The sequence below is a fragment of the Bos indicus genome, chromosome 16 (assembly GCF_029378745.1).
Source record: "Bos indicus isolate NIAB-ARS_2022 breed Sahiwal x Tharparkar chromosome 16, NIAB-ARS_B.indTharparkar_mat_pri_1.0, whole genome shotgun sequence".
Classification (NCBI taxonomy): Eukaryota; Metazoa; Chordata; class Mammalia; order Artiodactyla; family Bovidae; genus Bos; species Bos indicus.
The window spans coordinates 38315571-38337533 of NC_091775.1; the positions used below are offsets into that span (position 1 = coordinate 38315571).

Here is a 21963-nt window from a genome sequence, read left to right on the forward strand (position 1 = left end):
CAAGGATGGATCTGAAAACAATAATGTGAAATGAATAAAGTTAGATGAGAAAGAATATATACTGTATGGTTGCATTAACATGAAACTCTAGAAAATGAAAACTAATCTATAGTGAGAAAAAGCAAAACAATTGTTGTCTAGGTGGGGATGGGGGTGAGAGTTACAGAATTTTTGAGGTGGAAGGATGGATTAAAAAGGTAGCCTAAGAAACTTTGGGATGATGGGTTTGCTTATGATCTTATTTGTGATGGGGTTTCATGGCTGTATACATATGTGAAAATTCACCAAATTGCAGACTTTAAAACATTCTGTTTGCCATATATCTATTCTTCACCAAAGCTGTTGGAAGGAAGGGAGGAGTGGAGGAAATTCCCAATCTTAAAGATCTTAGAGTCTTGATTTAGAATTGTTGAAGGACATTGAGACTTGGTGCATACAAAGAATATAGGGAGAGGAGTCCACAAAGAGCACTAGAAGCTCAGCAACTTTAATCTTTTAAGGAAAAGACTTATGGCACCTTCCTAACGTGTGGCATCACCACCACTGGTGGCTATCCTTCGCCTCTGAATACTCTTTTCCAAGCCACTTGCCTAATCTAAGCCTTCCCTTTATGCCTTATGAGAGATTCCAAACTAGTTTCTTTACCTCCAGTTTCTCCTCCTTCTAATAGATCCTGTATTCCATGACAAGATAAGTTTTTTTTCTTAAATTGAATTTGCAGTATATTACTTGTACAGTGACAGATTTTTAACATTTTCCTACTATCTACAGGCAAAAGACTTTGACCCCTTAGGTGGGGCAACAGAGCTCTCCCCAAGCAGACCTCAAGCTGACTTTGTGGCAATAATTCCTCTGCAGTACTTGTCTACTCACTGGGCCTGTGCTTCTTGCTTACATCTGCTCTGTCACAGTTTCTAGGGAAATGTCCTTTCTTCATCTTGGTTACTCAACTGCATTCAACCTCCAAAGCCATATTCTTATCCTGTCTCCTACAAAGCTTTCCCTGACTACTTCAGCCCACTGTGATTTTTACCTATTCTGAACTGCAGGATATTCTTTTGACTATTTTTTAAAATTTATTTTTAATTGGAGGATAATTGCTTTGCAATATTGTGTTGGTTTCTGCCATATATCAACATGGATCAGCCATAGGTATGTCCCCTCCTTTTGACTCTTTAATTCATATTTACTCACAGATGATCTTATGATGGGCTTCCCAGGTGGAGCCACTGGTAAAGAACCCACGTGGCAGTGCAGGTAGATGTAACAGATGTGGGTTTGATCCTTGGGTTGGAAAGATCCCCTGGAGAAGAAAATGGCAACCCACTCCAGTATTTTTGCCTGGAGAATCCCATGGACTGACAACCTGGTGGGCTACAGTTCATGGAGTCTCAAGAGTCGGTCACGACGTATGAACTAAACCACCACTAAGTTTTGTAATAGGAGAAGCTTTAGTGAACAAAACAGGGGTAACAATCCAAATCCTTTCTGGGATTTGTAGAAAGACACTTATGAGATTCGAGTGAACTTATATATATGATGATATTTGCTTGTTTTTTCCTCCTCAGCTGTCTGCCCTGAAAAAATGTTTTCTTACAAATGGAAAATTCCCATTAAGTTCAAAGGATGTTTCCAAGTTTAAATTAATCACAAGTCTAATTTTGACTTAGAAATGTACTCATGAAACTTGATAATTAGAGCCCAATTCCCGAAAACGCCCATTCCTTAGAAAACAAGCAGTGAAAAGCAAAGGGGCCCAAGGGCAGAGGGGTAAAGAATTAAAAGTCATCAGTTTTCATAGGAAACACCTTGCTTAACCTAACCTTCAAAACTTTTATTACTATATTAGTCACTACAACTGCTTTCTGATTGCTATGGTAATAGGTTATTTGAAACAAGCCTTCCTTAAGAATTGTCACACCATTGTCTCAGTGAGAACCCCCAACATTTTTCTTGTTATTGGCATTTGTGGAAACATCCACAGTTCCAAGAAGACAAGGAGACCTCTAAACTTTCTAAATGAGGACTTCAAACTTTCTGGTCTGAAGAGGAAGCTGTTTGGGAAGATTATCTATCAACCACCAACACAGAGGAACTGAACCCCAAGCTAAGAGTTAAAAGTTTAAGTAGAAGTGAGTCAGGCAAAGATGAATACAGAGCGGGGAGAGAATCCAAAGAAAGAACAGCACAGGTGAAACTCCGGAAGTGGTGAGTAGTGACAGCACCTACCAAAGCTGAGGAGAGTTCGGAGCATCTGAGCAGTGACTGCTAAGGCTGGATAAGGAAGCAGGGTCTCCCACATTGTAGGCAGACGCTTTACCGGCTAAGCCATTGCTGAACCTTATCCTAAATGCACTAGGGAGCAGCTAGAGTCTTTCAGCCAGTTGTTCAACAAATATTGACTGAGAGCCTTTTACGTACAGGCATCCTCCTAAACACTGAGGATATAACAATGAATAGGATGCATGAAGTTCCAGATTCCTGACATTCCAGAGAGGGAGAGGAAGACAATAAATAAGGAAACATATAATTGAACAAGGTGATTTCAGACAATGGTTTCTATTGTCCAAGGCTATGGCCAGAGAGAAAGTAAAGGAAGGAAAGGTACTTCACTTTGGATAGTCTCTCTGAGAAGGGAACCACATTTGAACTGAGACCCAAAGGATACCAAGAATGTGCAAAGATGTGGGAAACACGTTTAGAGCAAATAATAAGGGTAAATACCCTGAGGTGGGAGCTAGCTTGGTCTCTGCTCAATGAACAAAAAAGTCAGTGTGCCTTTGGTGTAGTCAGTTAGGAAGGAAAAAGTGGTATATGCTGAGGCTAGAATTATAAAGAGTCCTTTATAGGTCATGATAAGAAAATTAGATTTTATTCCAAGGGCATCTGAAACCATTAGAGGTTTTAAGCTACGATGGATGGGATATTTGATTTATATTTTTTAAAGATAATTATGGAGAATTAATAATGAAGAGGCAGGTGTAAAATAAATTAGGGTCTATTTTTAGAATTATAGTAGTGGAAATAAATGAAAGTGGAACAAATTTAAGACTTATTTTAGAGGTAAAGTTAATACAACTGATTTATAAATCATTAATAGGAGTAGGGAAAAGGAAGAAATTGATAACGATTCCTAGGTTTATGCCTGAGAAACTGAATAAATGGGAGCTATGAATTGAGATATGGAAGTTGGGAAAGAGAATAGGGATCACAAGCTTTGTTTTGCTACATTAATATTGAAAGCCTATAAATATTCAAGTGGAGATTTTAAGCAAGCAGGTGCTTGCCCATGAGCTGAGTTTAGATAAAAGGTAAGGGACAAAGGCAATAACTTGAGGCTCATTGGTGTCTGCAAGGCATTTAAAGGCATAAGAGTAGATGACATACTTACTCTGAATAGATGAAGATAAAGAAGTGATGAAAGCCTGGAACTCTGGGATGCATTTAGATGGTTATCAGAGGAATAGAAACTGGCAAAGGAGATTGAGACTGTGCAGGCAATGGAGTGGAGCATAAAATTGGGAAAGTGTAGCAACATAGATATAATGGTCATCTAAATTCACCCATTCCAGTCCATTTTAGTTCCCTGATCTTCCAGATGTTCAAGCTGGTTTTAGAAAAGGCAGAGGAACCAGAGATCAAATTGCCAACATCCGCTGGATCATGGAAAAAGCAAGAGAGTTCTGGAAAAACATCTATTTCTGCTTTATTGACTATGCCAAAGCCTTTGACTGTGTGGATCACAATAAACTGTGGAAAATTCTGAAAGAGATGGGAATACCAGACCACCTGACCTGTCTCTTGAGAAACCTATATGCAGGTCAGGAGGCAACAGTTAGAACCGGACATGGAACAACAGACTGGTTCCAAATAGGAAAAGGAGTATGTCAAGGGTGTATATTGTCACCCTGCTTATTTAACTTCTATGCAGAGTACATCATGAGAAACGCTGGACTGGAAGAAACACAAGCTGGAATCAAGATTGCCAGAAGAAATGTCAATAACCTCAGATATGCAGATGACACCACCCTTATGGCAGAAAGTGAAGAGGAACTAAAGAGCCTCTTGATGAAAGTGAAAGAGGAGAGTGAAAAAGTTGGCTTAAAGCTCAACATTCAGAAAATGAAGATCATGGCATCCGGTCCCATCCCTTCAGGGCAAATAGATGGGGAAACAGTGGAAACAGTGTCAGACTTTATTTTTGGGGGCTCCAAAATCACTACAGATGGTGATTGCAGCCGTGAAATTAAAAGACACTTACTCCTTGGAAGGAAAGTTATGACCAACCTAGATAGCATATTCAAAAGCATAGACATTACTTTGCCAACAAACGTCCGTCTAATCAAGGCTATGGTTTTTCCAGTAGTCATGTATGGATGTGAGAGTTGGACTGTGAAGAAAGCTGAGCATCGAAGAATTGATACTTTTGAACTGTGATGTTGGAGAAGACTCTTGAGAGTCCCTTGGACTGTGAGGAGATCCAACCAGTCCATTCTAAAGGAGATCAGTCCTAGGTGTTCTTTGGAAGGAATGATGCTAAAGCTGAAACTCCAGTACTTTGGCCACCTCATGTGAAGAGTTGACTCATTGGAAAAGACCCTGATGCTGGGAGGGATTGGGGGCAGGAGGAGAAGGGGACAACAGAGGATGAGATGGCTGGATGGCATCACCAACTTGATGGACGTGAGTTTGAGTGAACTCTGGGAGTTGGTGATGAACAGGGAGGCCTGATGTGCTGCAATTCATGGAGTCGCAAAGAGTCGGACACAACTGAGAAACTGAACTGAACTGAGCATCAGTTCAGGCTGTGGTCAACCCCTGAGCTGATGAGTAACGTAAGGACAGAAAAGTGACCACCACTGGATTTGGAAATATGGAGTAATGAGCTATTTGTGTAGAGTGATGAGTGCATGCAAGCTAAGTCACTTCAGTCATGTCCAATTCGTGTTGAGACCCTATGGACCATGGCCCACCAGGCTCCATTGTCCATGCAATTCTCCAGGCAAAAATACTGGAGCAGGTTGCCATATTCTCTTACATGGTATCATTCCCAACCCAGGGATCAAACCCACATCTCTTATGTATCCTGCATTGGCAGTCGGGCTCTTTACCTCTAATGGCACCTGGGAGGCCTGTAGAGTGGTGAGACAGAAGCTCAACTAGAAGAGCTTGAGGAAATAGGAAAAATGAGGCAATATAACATGTGAGTGTAAATATTTTGGAGACATTTTTCTGTAAAAAGGAAGAGTAAGATGGAGTCTTAGCATGGCTTGTCTTTCCCTGGGAAATGTAAACAGTTTGAGACCGGGAATAGTATTTTATTATTCTTTTTATACTTCTATCCTGGGTTTCCTTGGTGGCTCAGATGGTGAGGAATTCACTTGCAATGCAGGAGACCCAGGTTTGATCCCTGGGTTGGGAAGATCCCCTGGAGAAGGGAATGGCTACCCTCTCCAGTATTTTTACCTGGAGAATCCCATGGATAGAGGAGCTGGTGGGCTACAGTCCATGGGGTTGCTGAGTCAGACACAAATGAACCAACACATCCTACTTAGCATACAACTATACTCCTAAGTCGGAGAAGGCAGTGGCACCCCACTCCAGTACTCTTGCCTGGAAAATCCCATGGATGGAGGAGCCTGGTGGGCTGCAGTCCATGGGGTCGCAAAGAGTCAGACACGACTGAGCAACTTCACTTTCACTTTTCACTTTCATGCATTGGAGAAGGAAATGGCAACCCACTCCAGTGTTCTTGCCTGGAGAATCCCAGGGACGGGGGAGCCTAGTGGGCTGCCATCTATGGGGTTGCACAGTCGGATACGACTGAAGTGACTTGCAGCAGCAGCAGCAGCAGACTATATCCTGCCGGGCTCCTCTGTCCATAGGACTTCCCAGGCAAGAATACTGGACTGGGTTGCCATTCCCTTCTTCAAGTGATCTTCCCAACCCAGGTATTAAACCTGTGTCTTCTGCATTGGCAGGCAGATTCTTTACCACTGAGCCACCAGGAAAGCCCTCCATAGAAAATTAGATGCAATTACTTGCTTAGAATTTCAAAAAGTGATCATTGATACTAGCATGTTTCTCGTGGAAAAGTTTTGGTGTTTCATTGGTTGTGGTTAGTATCTTGCAAAATTGCTTCCTGTTCAAGATAAAAAGCTGAAAGCCTCATTTGGATAGCCCCAAGGTTCCCAGGGGTCCTTAGGACAAACTGTTTCCAAAACTCTGACAGTAATAAGAAAATCGTTGATATACTTGACCGGTCTAAACAATGGAAAGACAATTCTCAAAGAAAATTTGTTTTAAGACACTTTCCATAGCAATCAGACAGTAGTCCTCAGTGACTAACATGGTCAGACAAAGGCTGTTAGCTGTTTGCCCCAACCTCTTGGCTTGCTGTATCTTACTTTTCCTAAAATTGTTTCTGAAACTGTCAAATCCATGAACTTACTAGGGGTTAACTAGGCTCTGGGGAATTACATACATGCAGGAAACTTACAGTGGACATATTTATATGCCATGGGGATAACTAATAGGAAAAAGTTTGAACTGAAAATAAGAGTTTTTTATTTGCAAATTGGTTCCCTTTCTCAGAGCAACTACTGGGGAAATTGTCACGCAATAAAAATGAATCTTTGGAGTTCCCCTTTCCCTTTTTTTATATGTGCTTTTTCCGTTCATAGGCACCAGATGTATTGTGTTCTCTGAATCTTACCTTCACAGAAAAAGAATAAAGTGATTTGACAAAATAATTTACAAGGAAGTACTGTTGTTCCAATGTAATTGTATTTTCAGAGATCCCAAGGAGAAGTGATAACCTAAGTGTCCATCAACAATGAATGAATAAAGAAAATGTGGTACACACACACACACACACAGGAATACTACACAGCCATGGAAAAGAATTGAAATCCTGCTATTTGAGACAACATAGATAAACTATGAAGGCATTATGCTGAATAAAATAAGTGAGGCAGAGACAAATGCTGTATGATCTCACTTATATGTGGAATCTTAAAAAAAAAAAAAATCTCATAGAAAAAAGTTTGTGATTACCAGAGGCAAGAGTTTGGGGAGGGGGGAGGTTGGAGAATTGGATGAAGGTGGTCAAAAGTTACAAACATCCATTTTATACACGGAAAACAAATAAGTATGGGGGATGGAATGTACAACACGATGGCATAGTTAACACTGCTCTACAGGATATTTAAAAGTTGCCAAGAAAGCAAATCCTGAAGGTTCTCACCACAAGGGGAAAAAATATATATATATACTTTTTCTTTTCTTTCCTTTTTCTCCATATTTATATGAGATGATGGGTGTTAACTAAACTTGTGGTAATCATTCACAATGTATGTGAGTCAAGTCATTATGCTTGACTTGAGATCTGTATACCCTAAACTTACACTGTGCTGTATGTTAATTATATCTCAATAAAACTGGCAGAAGAGGGTGACTTTTCCTGCAGTCCAGTGATTAAGATCCTGTGTGTCCATTGTGGGAGGCATGGGTTCAATCCCTGGTCAGGGAATTAAGATACCACATGCTGCACGGCACAGCCAAAATATAAAAATTATCCAGCTAAAAAACTGATAGAAGAAATAAAATTTAAAAAGAGAGAAAGAGAAGGGAACCTAGGTGGTCATAATGAGGTGAGTGTTAAGTCACTTCAGTTGTGTCCAACTCTGTGCGACCCCATGGACTGTATGTAGCCCGTCAGGTTCCTCTGTCCATGAGGTTGTCCAAGAGAAGGAGGAGATTCTCGAGGCAAGAATACTGGAGTGGGTTGCCATTCCCTTCTCTAGGGGATCTTCCCAATCCAGGATCAAACCTGTGTCTCTTGTGTCTCCTGCACTGGCAGGCAGGTCTACCACTAGCACCACCTTGTACATCCATGATGGGGTAAGTAACCTTTAATAATGAAAGATCGCTTTAGGAGGAATAGTTATAGCAGTGTTCTAGAGACAGCATGGAAATGGTAGTTTTGGCTAAATTAAGGAGAGTCTTGAATGCAGACTAAGAGATTTAAACTTCACTCTTGAGATAATAAAGAGTTACTGAAAATTTTTGAGTAAAGAAGTGATCAAATAAAACACTGACCCATTTCTCAAGCACCCAGGCCTTTCTCCAGAAGTAGGGGGAGGCTACTCTTGGAATAATCAAAGATACCAAAGTAAGTTCTCAAAATTTCCCCTGGAAAGTCTCCCGTGGTAACCCCAAGATATCCTGGTCCTCTTTTCTATACATGAGGCTCTTATGGTTCTGCTGCTGCTGCTGCTAAGTCACTTCAGTCGTGTCCAATTCCGTGCGACCCCATAGACGGCAGCCCACCAGGCTCCCTGTCCCTGGGATTCTCCAGGCAAGAACACTGGAGTGGGTTGCCATTTCCTTCTCCAATGCATGAAAGTGAAAAGTCAAAGTGAAGTCGCTCAGTCATGTCCAACCCTCAGAGACCCCATGGATTGCAGCCCACCAGGCTCCTCCGTCCATGGGATTTTCCAGGCAAGAGTACTGGAGTGGGGTGCCATCACCTTCTCCACGTGTCCAACTCTTTACGACCCCATAGACTGTAGCCTATCAGGCTTCTCCATCTATGGGATTTTCCAGGCAAGAGTACTGGAGTGGGTTGCCATTTCCTTCTGCAGGGGATCTTCCCAACACAGGAATCGAACCCGGGTCTCCCACATTGTGGGCAGCCGCTTTACCGTTGAGGCAGAGAAAATTATGATAGCAGAATATTAGGAGATTATGCTGAACTCCTGGTGTGTCTTATGCTATGGGAAATCAATCAATAATTAATTTCTTTGTTATGTTGTAGATTTTAGAAAATCGAATGCAAATGTATGGTCTAATATTTTCTTCCTTTCTCATTACAATGAGGATATTTTATGCCCACTTTGGAGACCACAGTATTTGAAAATGGTACCATTAAAGATGGTAATGAGGAAGAAATGAAACTGGTGTGCTATGAAAACTATCATTATAATCTGGTGTTATGATTTGAATGGATTCAGTTCAGTTCAGTTCAGTACAGTCGCTCAGTCGTGTCCGACTCTTTGCAACCCCATGAATCGCAGCATGCCAGGCCTCCCTGTCCATCACCAACTCCCAGAGTTCACTCAGACTCACATCCATCGAGTCAGTGATGCCATCCAGCCATCTCATCCTCTGTCGTCCCCTTCTCCTCCTGCCCCTAATCCCTCCCAGCATCAGAGTCTTTTCCAATGAGTCAGCTCTTCGTGTGAGATGGCCAAAGTACTGGAGTTTCAGCTTTAGCATCATTCCTTCCAAAGAAATCCCAGGACTGATCTCCTTCAGAATGGACTGGCTGGATCTCCTCACAGTCCAAGGGACTCTCAAGAGTCTTCTCCAACACCACAGTTCAAAAGCATCAGTTCTTCGATGCTCAGCTTTCTTCACAGTCCAACTCTCATATCCATACATGACCACTGGAAAAACCATAGCCTTGACTAGACGGACCTTTGCTGGCAAAGTAATGTCTCTGCTTTTGAATATGCTGTCTAGGTTGGTCATAACTTTCCTTCCAAGGAGTAAGCATCTTTTAATTTCATGGCTGCAGTCACCATTTGCAGTGATTTTGGAGCCCAAAAAAATAAAGTCTGACACTGTTTCCCCATCTATTTCCCATGAAGTAGTGGGACCGGATGCCATGATCTTCATTTTCTGAATGTTGAGCTTTAAGCCAACTTTTTCACTCTCCTCTTTCACTTTCATCAAGAGGCTTTTGAGTTCCTCTTCACTTTCTGCCATAAGGGTGGTGTCATCTGCATATCTGAGGTTATTGATATTTCTCCCAGCAATCTTGATTCCAGCTTGTGTTTCTTCCAGTCCAGCGTTTCTCATGATGTACTCTGCATATAAATAAGCAGGGTGACCTACAAGACTGTCTCAATTTTGAAATTAGAAGTAAAAAAAAGAAAGGCAGGATTTCCTAACTCTGTGACCCATCTTCCAACCTCTATTTCTGTGTGAAAAATTACCAAGTCACCATCAGATGATTAACATTTTGAAATACGCATCTTTTCTCATTTCTGTCCACTTTCTCCCTAATATACGCCATTACAGGCAGACGGTCTTACTCTAGAACTCAAGAAGAAACTCTGTCAGACATCTTCACAGTGGCCTATATGCAAAGGAATCTAAGAAGAACTCAATGAATGTATATGTATAACTGATTCACTTTGATGTACAGCAGAAACTAACACCACATAGTAAATCAACTATACTCCAATACAATTTTTTAAAAGAAAAAAGGAAAAGAAACCTGCACAGTGTGTGTGATGAAAGAGGTTCACTAGTTGTGTTATTATTTCTACCCCACACTGGAAGCTCCCTAAAACACAGAACATATTATATTTATATAATATGTTTATATTATATATTATAACATATTTATATTCCGTTGTCAAGCTCAGTGTCTGACATATGATAAGAAGAGGTGCATTTTGCTTGATTCCTGGGTGTAGGTTTTTAAAAAGACTGAACTCAGAAGTTAATATTGATTTATTGAGTGGTTTTTTCCATTGTGACTTACTCCACAAAAGTATAAGGTTAAGGATAGTGCTACAGGGTTGGTATAAACGATCATATCTTTATCATTCAAATCAGGAGAGTTTGAGAATGCTAGAATGTTAAACCAGATGAGACACTGGGGCAGTGGGTGTGGACCCAGGACTGTGTCAGGGCCACTGGGATGTGTGGTCATTCTAGGTTTGAAGCTCAGCAGTATTGTCCCATAAAACCAAATCTCCAATGGGGATGAAATGCTAGGGGTATAGCCAGGTCACTTGGGGCTGCCATAAAATGCTTTTCCTTGGCCTCTTATCATAATCACGTGACTTTGTTCCTTCATTGTCTTTTCTGCTGTGAGTCACCAGGAATCCCACCTCTACTCACTTGTTTAAAAGTTCAGCTATTGTGCAAATTCCAAGAAATCTCTTGACTTCCTAATTGGTCTTTTTCCTTGGGTTCCACCATTTTAACTTTCCCCAAACCCTTTCTGGTTTCCTACATTTTAGTTGATATAACTCCATATTTGTCTCTCTATGGGCTTCCCTGGTGGCTCAGATGGTAAAGAATCCGCATGCAATGCAGGAGACTGGGATTCGATCCATGGGTCAGGAAGATACCCTGGAGAAGGGAATGGCTACCCACTCCAGTTCTGGTATAGAGAATCCCATGAACAGAGGAGCCTGGCAGGCTACAGTCCCACCAAAGAGTCAGATACAACTGAGCTACTAAGCACACAAGTCCTCATTTCTCTCTGCCATTCCTCATTTCTGTCCTTTCCCTCCTACCCTCCCAGTTTTGGGTGTTTGTTTTGCTTTCATACATCTCTCTTCTTCTGAGGCTCGAATCCTGTCAGTTATCTATTGTCCTGTTTCCTGTTAGTTAATCTCTGACCTTTCACAAATTAACTTTGACAAAGTCTCTTGATTAACAAAGGAAATACACAAGTCATTGTAAAGGGGGCACACTGAAGTCAAATATACTTGGGGACGTCTTTATTCTTCACACCACTTCTGGAAAGATCCAGAAGAAATGGAGTATACCTGGAAGTGTTTGGTTACCAGAGAAGCGAAGAGTAAACTTTTATTACAAATATTAAATATCTTTAACAGAAATTATTAACGATAGAAATAACATATCTTTTCTTTTCTACATAACAGTGAGTGCTTGATGAATTCTTGTTGGCATGAGAATGCATTTAGGCTTTAGAATAGAACAGAATTCTATTGTATTTCCAAATATTGGACAAAACTAACCACGAAGGGACTGGCACCAAGGAGGGGCTCAATTCTTCCTATTACTGAAACAGAGCAGGACCCTATAGTCCTTCCCCCCATGTCCTCTGCCTGTCCTTTGTCTGTGGAAAACTTTAGTCAAAGAATAAGTTTAGTCAGAGAAATGAGCACATTCACAAACAAAGGAAAACAGTCACAGGAGATCAAATAATAAGTACTCATTAAGTGTAATCAAAGATGTTTTGTTCCTTCTCAAGGGCTATACATAATATTCTGAGCCATATCCTTTCAGCAGTCTTATAGACACTGAAAGGCTCATCAGATGGAGAAATTGAATACATGAAGATCAGGCTGTAGCCGTGTTGTAGGCTGCCGCAGTTATGAGTGAAAGCGTGAAAGTAAAAGTCGTTCAGTTGTGTCCGACTCTTTGCGACCCCATGGACTATACAGTCCATGGAATTCTCCAGGCCAGAATACTGGAGTGGGTAGCCTTTCCCTTCTCCAGGGGATCTTCCCAACCCAGAGATCAAACCAGGTCTCCGACATTGCAGGTGGATTCTTCATCAGCTGAGCCACAAGGGAAGCCCAAAAATACCGGAGTGGGTAGCCTATTTCTTCTCCAGTGGATCTTCCCAACCCAGGAATTGAACCGGGTCTCCTGCATTGCAGGTGGATTCTTTACCAACTGAATTATGGGGAATTGGCTTCAAAGACATGGAGACAAACCAGCCCTGGAACTGAAGATTGCTGCTGCTGCTGCTAAGTCGATTCAGTCGTGTCCGACTCTGTGCGACCCCATAGACAGTAGCCCACCATGCTCCCCCGTCCCTGGGATTCTCCAGGCAAGAACACTGGAGTGGGTTGCCAGTGCCCTCTCCAATGCATGAAAGTGAAAAGTGAAAGTGAAGTCGCTCAGTTGTGTCCGACTCTATCGACCCCATGGACTGCAGCCTAGCAGGCTCCTCAGTCCATGGGATTTTCTAGGCAAAACTACTGGAGTGGGGTGCCATTGCCTTCTCCGGGAACTGAAGATTAACTGTACCTAAAACAACTAGATGACCCTGGTCAGACCACTGATGACCAATCTGAAGATGACTGTCAGAGCTGACTGTACTGTTTCTGCTGTGGACCCCTTCCTCAGCCTATAAAAGCGCTCACCCTGTTTGTCAGGATGGTAGTTGACCTTTGGACAGATACCCACCCTCCCAAGTTCACTGGTGGGCACCGGGCAACCTTCCCATTTCTGAGGGCTACTGCTATTTGGGCTTTCTCTCCAGTTGGTTCAGATGTGTATATGATGTTGAGACTGTTTAGGGGCACGAGGTGCTATTAGGGCATTTTGCCAGTTGATTCTGATGTGTGTTTGATGTTGAGGACCATTTGTGGGCACTGACTGCTATTTGGGCATTTTTGCCAATTGGTTCTGACATCCATCTACCATTGAGGACTGTTTGTGAGCATTGAGTGTCATTTGGGAATTTTGCCAATTGGTTCTGATATCCGACTACCGTTGAGGATCATATGTGTTGGAGAAGTGTTTGTTTGGGACTCCGTACCAGTCACCACTGGAGAGGGTTTATGACAGCTCTGTTGTTTGATGTGTGACTGGATATTCCATTTGTGTGATTGACAGTATTATTGCCTATGTAAAATGAGAAAATCAGGTTCAATTCATTAAGAAAAAGTCAAGCTATAAAACTATGACTATAGAAAAAGAAAGATGATTTTTTTCTGAACAATGTATGGCAACAGTATTCCTTAGACTCCAGAGAAAACTGGTTCAGATGAAACTCTTTTGAAATTCCAAAACTTGTTCTTTTTGCATATGCAGTTAGAGAAACCTGGCTTGATAAAACGATTTTTTTCAGACACTAAGGAAATGAATATGCCTAGGAGAAAATTTGAAGTTAGTTTTTATCATGTCCTTGAAATACAAACACTGACCACTTTGCCTGGGACTCTAACCTTGGGTTAAATAGTAAAAGTTTAAGCCAAGGGAAACAAAAGGGAAGCTTTTTAACATTGAGAGTATAAATTCAACTATTCTGACTATTATTAATAAACTGATAAAGTTTATTCACAATGCCTAATTTATGAAATGTAGAAAGATGAAACAATGATATCTCTGTTTGTCTGAATGTCTGTATGTCTGAATATGTGTTTTTGTCTTTGGATAATATTGCTGAGGTTAATTTGTAAACGAGATCCATTTAATTGGCTTAAAAAATAAGTGCTTACAAATCCAACAAATCTAAATGTATCTACTTTTGTCTTGCAAGACCAAGAAGGAAACTAAAAATGTTTGGGTTTATAAACACATACCCTGTACCACATTTAAGAGAAATTTTGATATGAAAAATGTATGTTTTTAGAGGTTATAGAATATGTTCTTGAATTTTCCAATCAGAAAATGCTGGTATAACATTTAAATCACTTGTTTCTTGGTTTTGTTAAGGTTTTCCAGGGTTAAAACTTGTGATGTGTATAAATGATAAGGGAAGCGTTTCAGTGTGTAAAGCAAGTAGGATATGTGTGTTTTCAGTGAAGAGAAGGTATAAAGAATGGAAATATTTTTGTTGAGGAAAAATGATAATAATTTTATCCTACAGTTGTTTGTTTCTGGATGGGGAAATACAGGACAAATTTGTTTGGATCCATAAAATGGTAAAAGATTTGTGAAAAAGGAACTTTGAGAAAAGAATTTTGTACATTGTCAGGATACACACTGAGGAAACCAGAAGGGAAAGAGACACGTGTACCCCAATGTTCATCGCAGCACTGTTTATAATAGCCAGGACATGGAAGCAACCTAGATGTCCATCAGCAGATGAATGGATAAGAAAGCTGTGGTACATATACACAATGGAGTATTACTCAGCCATTAAAAAGAATACATTTGAATCAGTTCTAATGAGGTGGATGAAACTGGAGCCTATTATACAGAGTGAAGTAAGCCAGAAAGAAAAACACCAATACAGTATACTAATGCGTATATATGGAATTTAGAAAGATGGTAACAATAACCCTGTGTACGAGACAGCAAAAGAGACACTGATGTATAGAACAGTCTTATGGACTCTGTGGGAGAGGAGGAGGGTGGGAAGATATGGGAGAATGGCATTGAAACATGTATAATATCATGTATGAAACGAGTCGCCAGTCCAGGTTCGATGCACAATACTGGATGCTTGGGGCTGGTGCACTGGGACAACCCAGAGGGAGGGTATGGGGAGGGAGGAGGGAGGAGGGTTCAGGATGGGGAACACATGTATACCTGTGGTGGATTCATTTAGATATTTAGCAAAACTAATACAATATTGTAAAGTTTAAAAATAAAATAAAATAAAAAAATTTAAAAAAAGATTTTGGAAAAATTGTCGAGTAAAGTTGTCACAGAGTATAACTTCTCACAATGTGTAGCACTGATGGCTTTAAGTTCACTGCTTAAAGCACATGTCCAATGTTTGTATGACAACTGGGTATAAATGATAAAATGCATGGCTTATAAAGTGTTTCCCTATGAATATACCTCAGAGCCTGTCCATGATACCTGATTAGTTTTCCCCTAATGTGGACAACTAGGCAGATACATAAACATAAAGGAGGTCTAGAACCGAGGGACATGGATAGACCCAGAGCGGACTACTGAGCCACCCTGGCAACGCTGGAAAAATATACTGCTACTGCCAAGTCACTTCAGTTGTGTCTGACTCTGTGTGACCCCGTAGACAGCAGCTCACGAGGCTCCCCTGTCCCTGGGATTCTCCAGGCAAGAACACTGGAGTGAGTTGCCATTTCCTTCTCCAATGCATGAAAGTGAAAAGTGAAAGTGAGGTTGCTCAGTCATGTCCGACTCTTAGCGACCCCATGGACTGCAGCCTACTAGGCTCCTCCATCCATGGGATTTTCCAGGCAAGAGTACTGGAGTGGGGTGCCATTGCCTTCTCCAAAAAATATACTGATTATCAACAATTTCTATGGAAAATTTACAGTTGAAAAGTGTAAATGATGAGATTTTCACATGTTGAGGTATGGGGAAATCATTCTGGCTTATACATGATTTACTTTGAACTTTAGGCTAACCAAAACAGCCTGTTTGTGGCCTATTAAACGTATATTGTGTAACTTCCATGGTGGCTCAGACGGTTAAGTGTCTGTCTACAATGTGGGAGAACCAGGTTTGATCCCTGGGTCAGGAAGATCCCCTGGAGAAGGAAGTGGCAATCCACTCCAGTACTATTGCCTGGAAAATTCCATGGACAGAAGAGCCTGGTAGGCTACAGTCCATGGGGTCGCAAAGAGTTGGACATGGCTGAGCAACTTCACTTTTACTTTCAAACGTATATTGTACATTTGCTTTAACCATTTAGAAAAATAGATTCAGAGAACAATACAAAGATGCATTTTGATTATTATCCTCATTGTAATATGTCTAGTAATTTTCAAATGTTTGTCCAGGTACTATGACAAAGTAATGTTCCCTTTCTTGCTCTGTGTCTCCACAAGATTGAGGAGTATCAAAGAAAAGGGGGGACTGAACCAGAGCAGCGCCCCCCCCCCCCCGCCCCCGATACTTCCCCCCATGTCCTCTGCCTGCCTTTTGTCTATGGAAAACTTCAGTCAAAAAATAACTTTAATCAGATAAATGAGCACCTTCACAGACAGAGGAAAACAGCCAAAGGAGACCTAAAAATAATAATGTACTCATTAAGCATCTCAGGACCTTTAGTTCCTTCTCAAGGGGTACAGATAATATTCTGAACCATATCCTGTGAGCTGTCTGATAGATACCGAAAGGCCCACTAGCAGGAGAAGTTGATTACATGATAACCAGGCTGTAGCCATGAGGTAAGCTGCCCACTTATGAGAACTGACCTCAAAGAAATGGAAAAAACCCAACCCTGGAACTGAAGATTAATTGTACCTAAGATAACCAGGGGTTTCCCCAATGGCTCAGTGGGTAAAGAATTTGCCTGCCATGCAGGATATCCAGGAGACATGGGGCTTGATCCCTGGGTTGGGAAGATCCCCTGGAGAAGGAAATGGTAACCTTCTCCAGTATTCTTGCCTGGAAAACCCCATGGACAGAGGAGCCTGGCTGACTACAGTCAATAGGGTCACAAAGAGTTGGATACAACTAAGCACGCAGGAACGACATTGCAAAATAACCAAGATGGTGCTGGTCAGATCACCAGTGACCAATTTGAAGACAACTGTCAGAGCTGACTGTACTGTTTCTGCATGTAGCCCCCTCCCTCAGCCTATAAAAGCTCTCACCTTCTCCTTGTCAGGGGGGTGGGAAGCGAGTCAGCCTTTGGACAGATGTCCGCCCTCCCCTCCCAGTTGCTGGCATCTGAAATGAAGCAAGTTTTCCTTTCCACCAACCTGGCCTGTTTATTGACTCTTGGGCAGTGAGCAGCTGCACCCCACACCTTTTGGTAACATTACTATAATACTCCTGAGAGGCCAAAACACCACGTGCATATTTATGTGTGATCAAACAATGGGCCCATCCAAGATGTCTTTTTTTTTTAATTGAAGTATAATTGATACACAACATTATCTTAGTTTCAGATGCACAACATAATGACTTGATATTTGTATATATTATCACAATCAGTCTAGTTACCATCTGTAACATACAAGGTTACAAATTTTTTCTTCTGAAGACACCTTAAAAGATTTATTTTTTAGCAACTTTCAAATTTGAAGCGCAATATTATTGACTACAGTCATCATTGCTGTACGTTACATTCCCATGATTTATTTATAACTGGAAGTTTGTACCTCTTGATCCCCTTCACCCACTTCTCCCACCCCCTCAACCCCCTTCCCCTCTGACAAACTTTTCTCTGTATCTATGAGTTTTGTTTGTCTCCTTTTTCAGATTAACAATGAACTATCAGAAGCAGAAGTTAAGAAAATAATCCCATTCACAATTCCATCCACAAGAATGAAATATCTGGGAATAAATTTAACCAAAATGCCTCATTAGACCAATTATGGTAGAGCAATTCACATTAGGGTCTGACATTTGGCTTTGTCCTTTATTTTTAAGGAATCAGGTAAAATGTTTATATGGTGATAATAGAAGTTAGGAAACCAAAATTACCAAGACATAAAGGTATCTAGTGATTTTGACTCTAAGGTTATATCTCTTTCTGCTGAATTACAACATTATGGGATACAGGGCAGAAGAGTTTCTGAAGTATTTGGGGGGAAGTTTATAGAATAAGATATTTTTCTTACTCTGAGAAAATGAAAAATGTTTAAAATAAATTTAACATTAAAACATTTAATGTTTAAAATAAAAGCCTGAACCAAGTCCCTGTTAAAGGTACTAAAATGTCAGCACATTAGAAACGTGTGCCATTCTTCTGAGAAAATGTTTCTCTGAGCTATTTTCCTTAGTAGAGAGACTTTTTATGGTTCTTATTGTAAAAATCTTGGAGAAGCTTGAAAACAACAAAGCAGACAGGAAGCAGAGTTCAATTTCTGGAAAGCTCAGGGAAGAAAAGCATATCACTGAAAATGTAGCTCCTTCTGAAGATTCTTTAAACACAGAGGTGGGGAAGCAATGATTAAAAAACAAAACTGGCATAGGGATAGGCTAACGAGAATGTGGTGTGCCAGTGACTAACTGGTCTGTTTTGAGTTTCTAGGGCTTTATTCTACCTTTTTTTTTTTTTTTTTTCTGGCCGTGCCAGGTCTTCATTGTGGCACACAGGTTTTAGAGATGAAAATGCAAGGGCATTCTAGTGTTGCAGCATTCCTGTCGTATTTGCCCCAGGGCATGTGGGATATCCATTCCCGAAAAGGGATCCAACCACGTCCCCTGCATTGGAAGGCAGATTCTTGACCACTGGGCCATTAGGGAAGTCCCCTATTCTACTTTTTTATACAAAATCTTTCCTAAAAAATGCTCCCCAGCCCAAACACTTTTTCAGGCTATTAAAAACAAGTTCAGAGTCAAGTTTATAGCAAGAAATGATTAGCCTAGAACAGCAAAGACCTACAAGAATTTTGAGTTCTAGAAAATTTTAGACACACCTAAAGAATGCTGTCAAGTCTTGGCCTTGTCTACCTCAGATTTCCATTAACTGAATGAGGACGATACATTTTTCTGTTTATCTCTTTGACTAATTTTCTCACAGTGTGTGGCTTTGTTCTTGGCAGGTTCTGAGGCATTGATTTCTCTGTAGATGTGAAATATGATCAGGCTGGTTGAATGATTGCTGTTCATTGTATTGGGACCAGGAGTTGAATCTCGCTGGTGGGGACCTGCTGAATTTTAGAGAAGGCTGAGAAAATTGCTAGAGCTACACTCACGCTATATGGCTAACTGGATATGCTGTGTTAGGAGGCTTTCAGAATCGTGCAGCTGCTATGCAGCTGAGCCCTCCAGAGAACCTTAAGACTCCTGGATGGGGTGATATGGACAGGTTTCAGTCACTGTCTGCCTTCATTGCTCATGTTGGCAACCTCTGCCGCAGTGTCCAGTGTGCAGGGGGAGATCACATGCGAATACTTGTCTCCGCAGCTCATCCTCTAGTTCAAATGTTTCTTGTGAGTTCACCTGCTGCACAGTTAGATCCCTAAGACCTTAATGCCATCAAACTGTGCTGGTTGCCCCTGACAGAAAGGCTGTAAATCACCTTGAGAAAAGAAAAGAAAAGCACTGTCTCTGATAGTTCCTCACTTCCTGTATTTAGTGGATGTTATCTGATTCTCTTGGTGTTCATCAGTTTATTGCCCATTTTCCAATCCTTTATGAGTCAGAAAGTTGTGGAAGTTTGTAAGGCTAAAGCGCAGGGCCACTAAGAAGTGTAAAAGAGCACATGGAGCTGAAAACAGCCCTATTCCACTTGCCAGTTCTGTTCTTAACCTGAGGCTGAATCTGCCTGGAGGGCATGCGAAGTCGCTTCAGTTTTATCCAACTGCTTGTGACCCTATGGACTGTAGCCTGCCAGGCTCCTCTGTCCACGGGATTTTCCAACCAAGAATACTGGAGTGAGTCGCCATGCCCTCCTCTAGGGGGTCTTTCCGACCCAGGGGTCAAACCTGTGTCTGTTATGTCTCCTGCATTGGCACCCAGCTTCTTTACCATTCGCACTATCTGGGAAGCCTGCCTGGAGGGTAGAGTGTCTTTTTGTTTACACAAAGGCACCACAGTCGAGCAGCAGCATGGCCCAAAGCACTTTGGGTTCCATGACACCCAGTACATCCGATTCTACTGCAAAGGCTTATGCTGCTGCTGCTAAGTCGCTTCAGTCGTGTCTGACTCTTTGCAACCCCATAGATGGCAGCCCACCAGGCTTCGCCATCCCTGGGATTCTCCAGGCAAGAACACTGGAGTGGGTTGCCATTTCCTTCTCCAATACATGAAAGTGAAAAGTTAAAGCAAAGTCGCTCAGTCGTGTACGACTCTTTGTGACCCCATGGACTGCAGCCCACCAGGCTCCTCCATCCATGGGATTTTCCAGGCAAGAGTACTGGAGTTGGGTGCCATTGACACACTGCCAAAGGCAAGCCTTCACATTGACTTTTTCCATCCCATGAATATATACCATGGAAAAAGAGGCAGCATCCCCTTTGTTGCATTTTTAAAGATCATAATAACCCTCTTGGCCACTTACCCTGTTCTATAAGGGATAAGAGTTGTCCTTTTTGGATGCTTTGGCATTGTGGAGCATGAAGGATGAAGAATGCATCTTGGAAATCTGTTGCTAAAAACTCAGTCACATGCCGGCTGTGTTCTGCCTTCAAACTTCCCGTTTTTCAGATTGCCTGTGCCCTTAGCTCCCTTTCCACTGTTCCACAGAGGCTCCCTGCCAGTAGCTCAGAAACTGAGGAGGGTGGGGATGTGGGTGTCTCCATGCAGACCCGGAACTGACACACTGCCTTTAAAAACATTTAGGTTACTAAGCTGTTTGTTATTATTGTAACTTTTACTGTTTCTTTCAAATCAAGTTATTACTCCTCCTGGAAAAGCACTTTGACAACTTCCTGTATAGAGGATGAAGTTACTTTCAAAGGTTATCTGAGTTCACTTTTAATCCCTTCAGAAAACAGCAATCGGCATTGTGAGAGACTAACTATGATAAACGTACTGTGGCTTCCCCCACTAGAAGTTACATCCCAGAGCTGCAAAAATGGAGTCTTTTATAGCACAGAGAACTTTCTCTGCTGGGCTGCACTCAAGTTATGATGGTAATTTTGAATTGCACTTTTACCCAAAGAAAAAATTTAATATCAGCAAATTCAGTGCAACCATAACACAGAATGAGAAGTTCAGGAAATTCTGGCTGAAGTGTAAGCAAAGAATCAAGGTTATGTTGTCACATAGGTTTCTTTTTATTTCTTTTTATTCAAATAGCTATTCATTAAGCTCTTATTTAACTTATATGCAGAGTACATCATGAGAAATGCTGGGCTGGAAGAAGCACAAGCTGGAATTAAGATTGCTGGGAGAAATATCAATAACCTCAGATATGCAGATGACACCACCCTTATGGCAGAAAGTGAAGAGGAACTCAAAAGCCTCTTGATGAAAGCGAAAGAGGAGAGTGAAACGTTGGCTTAAAGCTCAACATTCAGAAAACTAAGATCATGGCATCTGGTCCCATCACTTCATGGGAAATAGATGGGGAAACAGTGGAAACAGTGTCAGACTTTATTTTTCTGGGCTCCAAAATCACTGCAGATGGTGATTGCAGCCATGAAATTAAAAGATGCTTACTCCTTGGAAGGAAAGTTATGACCAACCTAGATAGCATATTCAAAAGCAGAGACATTACTTTGCCAACAAAGATCTGTCTAGTCAAGGCTATGGTTTTTCCAGTGGTCATGTATGGATGTGAGAGATGGACTGTGAAGAAAGCTGAGCACAAAAGAGTTGATGCTTTTGAACTGTTGTGTTGGAGAAGACTCTTGAGAGTCCCTTGGACTGCAAGGAGATCCAACCAGTCCATTCTGAAGGAGATCAGTCCTGGGTGTTCTTTGGAAGGACTGATGCTAACGCTGAAACCTCAATACTTTGGCCACCTCATGTGAAGAGTTGACTCATTGGAAAAGACTCTGATGCTGGGAGGGATTGGGGGCAGGAGGAGAAGGGGACGACAGAGGATGAGATGGCTGGATGGCATCACTGACTCAATGGACATGAGTCTGAGTGAACTCAGGGAGTTGGTGATGGGCA

At 41.5% G+C, this 21963-nt stretch overlaps 1 protein-coding gene across 1 annotated transcript in view; it reads right to left on the bottom strand.

Moving 5' to 3' along the window:
- Window positions 1–20605, bottom strand: part of LOC139176365 (uncharacterized) — a 33071-nt gene extending 12466 nt beyond the window's left edge. Inside the window, exon 1 of the mRNA XM_070768123.1 lies at window positions 20402–20605. The gene's annotated coding sequence lies outside the window, so the exon portion shown is untranslated. The remainder of the gene's footprint in view (window positions 1–20401) is intronic.
- Between the last annotated feature and the right edge of the window lie 1358 nt (window positions 20606–21963).